General features: G+C 40.9%; 1 pseudogene; it reads left to right on the top strand.

Annotated features, from left to right (window-relative positions):
• Positions 1-1,202: 1,202 nt before the first annotated feature.
• LOC147422665 (uncharacterized) lies at positions 1,203-3,223 on the top strand (annotated as a pseudogene).
• Positions 3,224-10,181: the final 6,958 nt, after the last annotated feature.

Consider the following 10,181-nt stretch of genomic DNA (forward strand, 5'->3'; position numbering starts at 1 on the left):
AAAAAATCTTTGATTTTTTAAGAAAATGTTATTTTTAATGTTTATACATTAAAAATAAAATAATGATATAGATTTGAATCACTTATAATTCTTAGCAATAGAAGTTATTCTTTAACTCTATTGATAAGATTAAATAAATTACTCTAAGCAATAGAGACTATACTTTAGCTCTAACTGTTTTAGAATTATACTTTTCTAGCTATAGTGCGAATGTATAATTCTAAACATTAGAAGCTATACTCTTAGCTCTATTCGTTTTAGAATAGATACTAAAAGTGATATTTGATGGTTAAAATCTATCATAGCTATAATATGTGCACAAATAATAGTGTTAGTTCATACATTTTGGAACATATACACATACATGTAGGGTCTTTTGGTTGTCATGAACAAACTTTTTTACCTCCATATAGACATAGAATAGGTCCACTTAGTGCCTCTTGGTTGTTATGAGATGGTTCTCTTACTTCCAAGTGAGGTTTAAGGTATGAAGTAGGATTCACTTGGTTGCATAGAATAGATCCACTTAGTACCTCTTGGTTGTTATTAGATGATTCTCTTACTTCCAAGGAGGTTTAAGGTATGAAGTAGGATTCACTTGGTTGCATAGAATAGGTCCACTTAGTGCCTCTTGGTTGTTATGAGATGATTCTGTTACTTCCAAGTGAGGTTTAAGGTATGAAGTAGGATTTACTTGGTTGTTATCGAGCTTATGCTCTTACCTCTAAGTGAATATGGTGGATTACCTATAGAATTCACTAGGTTGTGATCGAGCAAAATCTCTTACCTCCTAGTGAATATTAGTCATGCATAATACTTGGGAGTCACATGGATGTTATCGAGCTTATGCTCTTACCTCTATGTTGATATGGAAATTAGAGACCTCAGTTATTTTAGGGTTGATTGGTTGTGTTTAGCAGTAGCTCCTACCTCCAAGAGACATAGATAGTGGAATGTGAGATGACTCCATTGCTCATCTAGGTTGTCTTGAGCAAACGCTCTTTACCAACACCTAGTAGCCAAGAATGATATATCCATTGGTGATCTTCCCTAAAATATTATCTTAACACTATCATTCATCATTTTAATTTAGCAAATCATATCTATAACCTTTTATCTTTTTCATTGCACTATTATGGTGAAAAATTATAATCATAGTGTATCTATTGATTGTAGGATATATTTTGTTGAAGTCAGAAAGCATGGTGCGAGGAAAAGAGTGGTCGTCTGTGGAGGGAAAAAAGAGAGGCAAAACAGTTTCGTGTTTGGAATGCAAACATTGTGGGCATAAGTGGCACGGCAACACAACTCGCATCAAAGAACATTTATTTGGCACTAGTCCCAATGTGAAAGAATGTGGAGCACCACCTAACGACATATGGGTCCATTTTGCAAGGCATGTAAAGAAATGCAAACATGCAGGAATTTTTCCTAAGAGACAGAAGGGCATGAAAGGTGCGTCATCTGTCAACATAGAAGAAGTGAGTGTGGATCAAGAAGACATGCGAGCTAACCAAGGATCTTCAATGGGAACAACCCGAACACCTCAAAGTCCTTACACTTTTCCAAATGGTGCCATGAGAGGGATAGATGATAGTCTCAGGACATCCAGCAAAGCCGGTACGCCTGGGACTCTACAGACAGCATTCACTCAACAGGACATGCTCGAATTGCATCTAAAGTGGACACAAGCCTTCATGGGTTGTGGAATCCCATTTAATGTCATAAGAAATCCTATTTTCAAAGATGCCCTAATGTCAACTGCAAAAAAAGGATTCATCTATCTTAATCATAATAAAATGCGAACAGAGTATGTTGACAAAGTCAAGAGCAGTACAAAAGCGATTCTCAGGCGAACAATGCTTGATGTTGTTCCAGCGTTTGGCGTACCATAGCCCTCGATGGATGGACCATCTGTAAAAAAAAACCATTGATTAATGTCATGGTAATTTGTCCCAAAGGTGCAATGTTTTTGGAGGCCATTGATACCTCATTGAAAGAGAAGACATCTCTCTACTTGACAAAGGTATATGAGCGAGCTATTGCTCGACTGGGTGGACCGAAGAATGTGACATCCATTGTTACAGATAATGCTTCAAACTACAAAGGAGCGGGTTTAGCCATTATGGAAAGTACTCAGAAATTAGATGGATTGGATGTGCAGCTCACACCCTGAATTTACTTCTAAAGGATATGGGCCGATTATCATTCATAAAACAAGTTCTTATTAACGCCAATCACATAGTCAACTTTATATGGGAACATCAGTTTACATATGCTTTATTTCGCTCCAAGTCTCCGAAAAAAGCACTTCAAATCTTCTGTGCCACACGGTTCGCTACATCATACTATGTTTTGAATAATCTCATTGAAGTGCGAGCGGCTCTTACAGAAACTATTGCAGATCATCGTTGGGAGGCTTGGCTCAGCAAGTATCCGAGACATCACGAAGCAGTTAAAAAAAGTGTGTCCTTGGTGCAATCTCCTCTCTTTTGGTGGAACATTGACAAAATTGTTGGGGTTAGTAAGCCCTATGTGGAACTACTAAGGGTTGTTGAAATAAATAAGTTTGTCATTGGTAAGGTTTATTGGATCGTGTCTGAGGTGTTGCGTCAAACCAAAGAATACAACCACTACAGTGCAAGAGAGAGATCACAAATCGTGCATCTTGTGGAAAAACGATGGGCTCAAATGCACACACCATTGCATGGTGCTGCATTTGTCTTGGATCCAAAGTTCCAAATGAACGAACAAGCCTCCAACAAAGAGGTGATGAGAGACTTTAGAAACATCTGCTCGTAGTTGTTGCCAGGGTGACGATGGCATGGATGCATTCCAGTAGAGGGTGGATTATGCCAATAGGGAAAGAGCTTTCAGGGAGTTACAACACGTGGCGACTAGGGTACTTTTGGTCGCAGCATCCAGTGGTAGTTGTGAGCGCAATTGGTCTTCTTATGACCTTGTGCACTCAAAGCGCATAAATCGCTTAAGTTCTGCTCATGCCATAGACCTTGTGTACGTCTTTTGTAACATGCGTCTCCTTCATGCACCCACAAAGATAGCCACATGTGCGACCGAAGTACACTTTGGAGTGCTTCAAACTCATGAAACTGTGGTGGAACAGAGATGTAGCGATGATGAGATGGAGTGGGAAGTGGCTACAGAATGTTCAGACAATGAAGAGGTTGATGACCTGGTGCCTGTGATAGATGGTGAAATATAAACAACTTTTCATGATAATGTATCTCAATTTTCTCATTGTAGCTCCCGATTGAGCTATATATCTCACTTTTTTTATTTAGTAGCAACAAAGTAAAGTATTGAAGAGAATTTGCATAAACATAAGTATTGAGGACATTGCTTGGCAATCAAATAAAAAGACATTGCTTGACTCTCAACAAAGTCATCAATTAGCAACTCCAGAACAAATTCATTGCCATAAACATAGAGAGAATACAATGTGTCTCGAGAGTATGAGGTAGAGAGTGTGAGCTGTGTGACAACTAGAAAGCTCCAAAATTGAAATTTATCGAAAACGTATCGAACAACGACGCACATTTTTTTATGTAAATCTAGCGTATCGATTGATACTATACCGATAGATAAATTATCGATCGATAGTTTATAAATTATTCAAAAATACCACATATTTTATGATAATATGAAAATAATCACGAGTTATTTGATATAAATTGCATTATTTTGTCGAATAAATGCAACGCAGGTTGAGATCAAAAGGGCCATTGACTCACTCAAACCGAAAAAGACCCCGGGCATTGACGATCTACCTGTTAAATTCTACCAGACCTTCAAGGATTCCTTAGCCCCTATTCTCCCGAAGATATGGGATGAAGCAGTCAAGCATTCAGCATTATCTGTCAAAATCAGCAGTGGCATCATTAAGCTTCTTCACAAGAAGGGTCCAAAGGAACTCCTTGCTAACTGGCAGCCCCTCACAATGCTAACCTCAACATACAAAGTGTTTGCTAAAGCCATCCCGTTACGAATTACTCATGCCCTTTGTGAGTGGCTCTGTGCATAGCAAAAAGGGTTTATCAAGGAACGGAGAATTATGGAAGCAGTTATCTCCATGTGGGAAGGGATTGAGTTTGCAGAGTCTTCTGGACATGATTTTGTGTTTGTAAAGGTAGACTTTGATAAAGCGTATGATAGATTGGAATGGTCCTTTATTTTGGAATGTTTAGTTATGATGGGGTTTGGCCCTAAGCTAGTCAAGTTTGTTCTTACTCTCCTGGGAAATGCCCAAGCTCGAGTGGCGATTAACAATGTTCTCTTGGATCCCTTCACTCAATCGCTCTGTCAGGCAAGGTTTTCCCTTGGCACCTCTTTTGTTTGGTCTCTCAGCTGATGCCTTAAATTGGTTAGTTAAAGCTAAGATGGATGTTGGAATCATCAAAGGGATTGTGTTACTTAGTGGTAATCAACAAGCCTTTCACAATTTGCAGATGACACAAATGGATTACTTCACAACAATAATCGGTCTCTCAAAGATTTTTGGGAGTTTTTGGATACATTTTGCAAAGCTTTAGGATCTCGAATCAACCACTCCAAAACAGGAATCAAGTCCTCATTGTCCCCTTTGCACGACTAGATAGTTAATCAAGGATGCACTATTCTCCAAGATGGAGCCATTTTATGATTATTGGGTATCCCAGTTGGTTTTAGAGTCTCCATGGTTGAGAGACAGCAGTGGGTCATGGAAAGGTTTACTTCTAAACTTAACAGGTGGCTGGGATTTCAAGGCAACATAGATGGACGGGCTGTGATGGTTAAACACTTCCTCTCTAGCTATGTACTCTTTTTTCTCTCCTGTTGTTGGAGACCTCCCGATTCTCATCTCAAAAATATTTCCAAGGTATCCCGCAACTTTCTCTCGTCAGGAAATCCTTTTAAGAAGCGGATGGCTAAAGTAAAGTGGGATAATTGCTGCCTCCCGAAGGAGCAAGGAGGCCTTGGCCTCACCAACATTAGTGGATGGGTTGATAAACTAGGAGTTAAGTTAATACTCACACCTTTGGAAAAGCGAGATAAAGAATGGGCAATGTTACTCTTTAGAGATCTCCCCAACTTCAAGTTAAGCAACAGTAAAGGATGGGAAAACCTCCCAAGGGTAACTATTTTCTTTGGTCCTGTTGATGTGAATGTGAGTGGGTATGACCTTCTCAGGTCCATTTGGAAGGCGTGGAATCGGTATAGGGCTAACCTTAGAGTTAACTAGTCTTCTAAGCATATCCTCCATCTCATAGCCCTTGAGTCTCTTTGGTGGCCTCTCCCCCCTATTCCCCCTCTTAACCAATGGCAATTAAGAACTACAAGGAGAATCCATAACAAAGTGGTAAAGACTTGGCAAGACTTGTGGCACCTGCCACCAGAACATAGATGGCTCTCCAGCTCAGAAATCATCAGCAAATATTCCCTTCAACCATGGGAAGTTAATCTCATCACCTCTCGGGTAGCTTGCTTCCCCAAGGAGATAGAATGGACCTTATCGTGGAGGGATCCCCCTTTGACCTGTGCTCTATTCTAGAAAGGAGGAGGGCTTTTCTCAAAGCCCCCCATTCTACACCCCCCCCCCCCCCCCCGGCCTTCCAACTCCTATCCATGAGGTGCTCAATGCCGGATGGCATGTAGAGCTGGACATGCGAAAAATGGAATTTTAAGTTTAAATCATTGTGGAACCTAGGAATCTCGGCCAAACACTCGGTCTTACTCTGGCTTATCCTGGACAAAGCTCTCTAGACAGGAAACCGTATCTTACAGGCTGAGATTGGTCCGGGGAGGTGCAATGGTGTAGTGGAGGATATCCCACACCTGTTTTTGAATTGCTCTAACAGCCGGAGGATACTAACCGCTCTTATCAATGCTTTGGGCTTTAACCCGAATTGGAAATAATTGTTGCTACTAGGAGATTCTGTAGCTACTTTCTCTATTGTATGGCACAAAATCCGAGCTGAATTTTTTGAGTAATTTGGAAGGAACGCAATGGTCGGATTCTTGGCAGCACTTACCATACCAAAAGTCTGGAAAAAAATTGTTTACTCATTTCTATACAGGTCAACCAACTCAAGCTGGACCAGTGCAGATTTTATGAAGCTAACTTCAAGGTCCTCAACGACTGTGTGGACTACTACAATAGTTCAAACATCAATAAGCAAGTCCTCAACGACTGTGTGGACTACTACAATAGTTCAAACATCAATAAGCAACAGGAAATCCTTTTGGATGGGTCGTATGCTCATCTGTAAAGTATGATTGAAGAATGCAAAGCTAATGGAGAGAAGATCAAAAGGCAGTATAACAATGGGGTGCGCCTCATAACACACATCCAGCAAGTACTCCATTCCCTCCCGGGAAATTCGGATGGAAGTTGATATGTAATTGGGTTTGTATCGTCCTGTTGTGTCCATGGTCCTGTTATGTAACTTCTGATCGAAAGGTGTTTCCCTTTACAACAGTGTAATTAACTTCTCTTTCTTAATATGAATATCTCGTGCCCCGTTTTGGAAAAAATAAAAAGATGATTTGATGCATCTTATAAAGGCAATACTCAAACAATAAGTTGAGACCATCAAAAGTACGTTCATCCACGACGCCAAGGCCCTCGTTCATGTAGAACATGAAAAATGGAATGCCAATAGAAAATTTTGCCATGATACTTTGTGGAATGGCTATCCTCAAATTTGAGTAACCATTGAAAATTGGGGTGCATGTCCACTCTAGCCCTGGTTAACTTACGTCGAGGGACGAGCACTGGCTGTGCGCTGCAGATCTACCACTTGCAAGCTCTTAGGCGCCCGTTTTGTGTGTGTGTGTGTGTGTGTGCGCGCGGCCCCCCCTCTCTCTCTCTCACCGACATGTAGCTTCCACATAACGGCAGCGCGCATGACCATGGCTGAGGGTACTCTTGCCTTCTTAACTGCACCAAAGCACAGCAGGGCTTAGTTTTGCATAATTGTTAACTAGGCTTCGCGTAACCACCTGTGACCTCTTAGAAGAAGCTTTTTACTAGTGCAAATTTTGTAGGTTTTCCCAAGATTGGCTGGAGGGATGCTGTCATGGTCTGATCCGGGCTGGCAGTGGAGGCGCATGCCACTGCGAAAGCTGTTTTCAGCAGAGGCCGGAATTTTGGGTTTTGGAGCCTGACCGTCTACAGAATCCAGATTATATAGAAGTGGACTGTGGAGTGTGGACTGGACTCTCGACTACCGGGCAGGTAAATAACTTCTGTTTTTACCTTTTCACAGGCACAAAGTATCGATCGAGGATGATTAGCTCTTCATTTGAAAATTGGAAAGTGGATTTGGTATGCTGTAGCCTGTCGTACGTAGAGAGGCTCAACTCTTGACTCTTGAGGCAAGATGAGGGTCAATCAGGGAGTCAGCCTGCAGGGATCACTATCAACCTGTGGGAGACATGTTTACAAAATTCACATCGCGCAGTCGCCGGCTGGCTGGCTGGTAAATTAGTAAGACCGGACCACAGCCGCACCGGTGCCATGACAGGGCTATCTTTAGCTGCTCCTTGTGAACCTGTGACTCTAGTAGAACGCGCTCTCTAGTTCTACACGGGCCAGTGGCTCCACACCAGGCGGTCAGGCAGTGCGGCAGCAAATGGCAAGACTCCAAGTCTCCAAGGCCAGCCCCGTAGCTTCCGAAAAGGTATCCCGTGTCCGGTCGGGACTTGGAGGCTCCTCCGAGCCGTCGTGCTCAGGAGTCAGCAGCTCCAAGTAGCATGATGATGCTGTCACCTGTGGACCATTGCTGGACCGCTGGTTACTGCTGAGTCTGCCGACTCTGCACAACACAGCATCCAGATTCCATCATTGCTCGCTTTTTGGGGTCCGGCCGGCGGTCACTTCGGACCTGAATCTTAGACTTGGACTTTTCTGACGTCACCATCAAAATCTTCACCCGTCCAGACTGAGCAGACTCCAGTCTCCATCTATCAATCTATCCAAATCTGTTGACGTTTATTCATTTGTAATCTAGGGCACATTCGCACGGGCCGCGGTGAATCCCTACCCAGCTGCCTGTTCTCGCATCCGCACGCAGCATAGTTGCTGTCCAGAGTTGAACGCTTCCTACTGCCTCCCAACTCTGCCAAAAACGGCAGAGTTGGAAAAAGCCCATTGGCCACGCTGTTTCGTTTTGTCAAGTAGCGGTTGTTTACATATTGCCAAACCAATGTGCTCGCCACATGCCGATTTTTTGTTTTTATTGTTTAGAGAGTACAAGAACTTTGAAACACACGCGCACACCCTATGTACAACTTCCTCACAGATAGAGAGAGAGGTCACATGCCGAATGGTCTACAACCTGCCAAGGAAACGTAGGTATGTGCGAACACACAACATTTTTGTTCAGCTGGGGTAAGGCAAAGTGAAGCTAAGGTGGAACTCAAATCTGCCTTTATTACTTATAAACGGGATTTAGCACTAGTTTGGTACCAAAATTGGACACTTAAGTGTCCTTTTTTTACAAATTTAGATTAAATGCTACTTGCATCAATCAGTGTATTTAAGAAAACCCTCTTCATATGCTTAAATATGTGAGGTAGAAGGTCTTTGAACATTTTAGAAGCTATCATGATCAAGAAATATATTCATCAAGTGGACCCTCGTAAGACTGCGATTGATGCTTTGAAGAAATCAACTTTATAAGCTCAAGAAAAAATGAAGCGACCTTGTAGAAAATTGTACACAACTTTTCTACAGTTGTGCTATAGATAATTGCAAGTTTCATGTGCAAAAAAAATTACTTGAGAATATATAAAATAATGGGAAGTTCTACCTGTTTGATATGGCCATTTCAAGCATATCGTTGTATACATAGAAAATATGTTTTCCAGTTTTAGAAAGTAATACATTGCTTACCTCTCCAATGAGGACTCAAGGTGGCAAGTAGAAGTGCTCTGGTAAGAAATAATTTTTGGATCATTTTAAATATTCAAAACTGCGAATGCAAAATTTTTGATATTTTAATTCTTGAGACATAAGTATTCAAAACCTCAAATAACTTCAAACTTTTCACACATATAAACTAAATGTATCAAAGTGCATGGTATGAACACAAATGGGATACCTAAAACCTTGGTTTCAATGTTATTGTGGAGGACTCGAGATTTTCAAGAGTTTTTGCACAATCAAAATTTCAAGATAGGGTGTAAACAAGATTTAGGTAAGTTAGGGAGCCGAAAAAATATGTAGTTTCTTGGTTTTAACATATAAAGTCAGTTTATGTTGTCAAATTGCACTAGAATAGCCCCAATTCCGTGAGAGGACCTTTGAAAGGCCAAAATTTTGCTCTTAGTCAGCACGTGCTCAAGTATGATAATATGTTTATAGCTTGCAATTAAATTTGAAACTATTCCATAAAGGTCATTCCATTTTTTTGTAAAACTAAGTACTAGCACTTGGCTTATAAAACCATAAAAAAACTCACCTCTACAAAAAGATATAAGAACAGTTTTTTTTGGCAAAACAGCTTGAAATTTTACAAAAAATTACGGCTTAGAAATTACCACAATTCTCTCCATAGGGCTTGTATTTTGACATGGAGAAAAATACAATGTTTTCTTTCCCTCATGACCAACCTATGATAGAAGCAAGGTGTAAAAAACTTCTTTATATCTTGACAAATAAATTGCCAAAACTTCGTAGGAGAACAGTACACTTTAGTGTCTCAAGACACTTTAGTGTCCAATTACAGAACTAGTGTTAGAAAGTTGTTTGATCGATCGCTTGACCTCGAACATACCCACTATTCTATTGTTGAATAGTAGCTCAGAGTAGCTCCCCTCCCCAAGCATATGCACTATCGCACATAGCTTGGGTCCAAACCCAGAGCCTTCATGACTCATGCAATGTATGACCATGAGATTCTATCATAGACTTATCCAGGTCAAGTTGCTATCTTTTATGATAGATGAGTATGCTACTGGCCAAGACTTTAAGTATTTAATTACAACCTTTGCATTAGGGAAGAAAAAAGAACCATTCACCTTGAAGGATGGCTATCTTCCAAATGGCAATAGGCTATGTGTTACTCACCCATACAATTAGGAAGTAATGTATGAATCCCATACTTCTCCTTATGCAGGGCAAAGAGGAATCCATAATCTACTCTTCAAGGAGCACAAATGCATTTCTGCTGGTCTACCAT

Source organism: Adiantum capillus-veneris, chromosome 27 (genome assembly GCF_014529385.1).
Source record: "Adiantum capillus-veneris isolate H3 chromosome 27, ASM1452938v2, whole genome shotgun sequence".
Taxonomy (NCBI): domain Eukaryota; kingdom Viridiplantae; phylum Streptophyta; class Polypodiopsida; order Polypodiales; family Pteridaceae; genus Adiantum; species Adiantum capillus-veneris.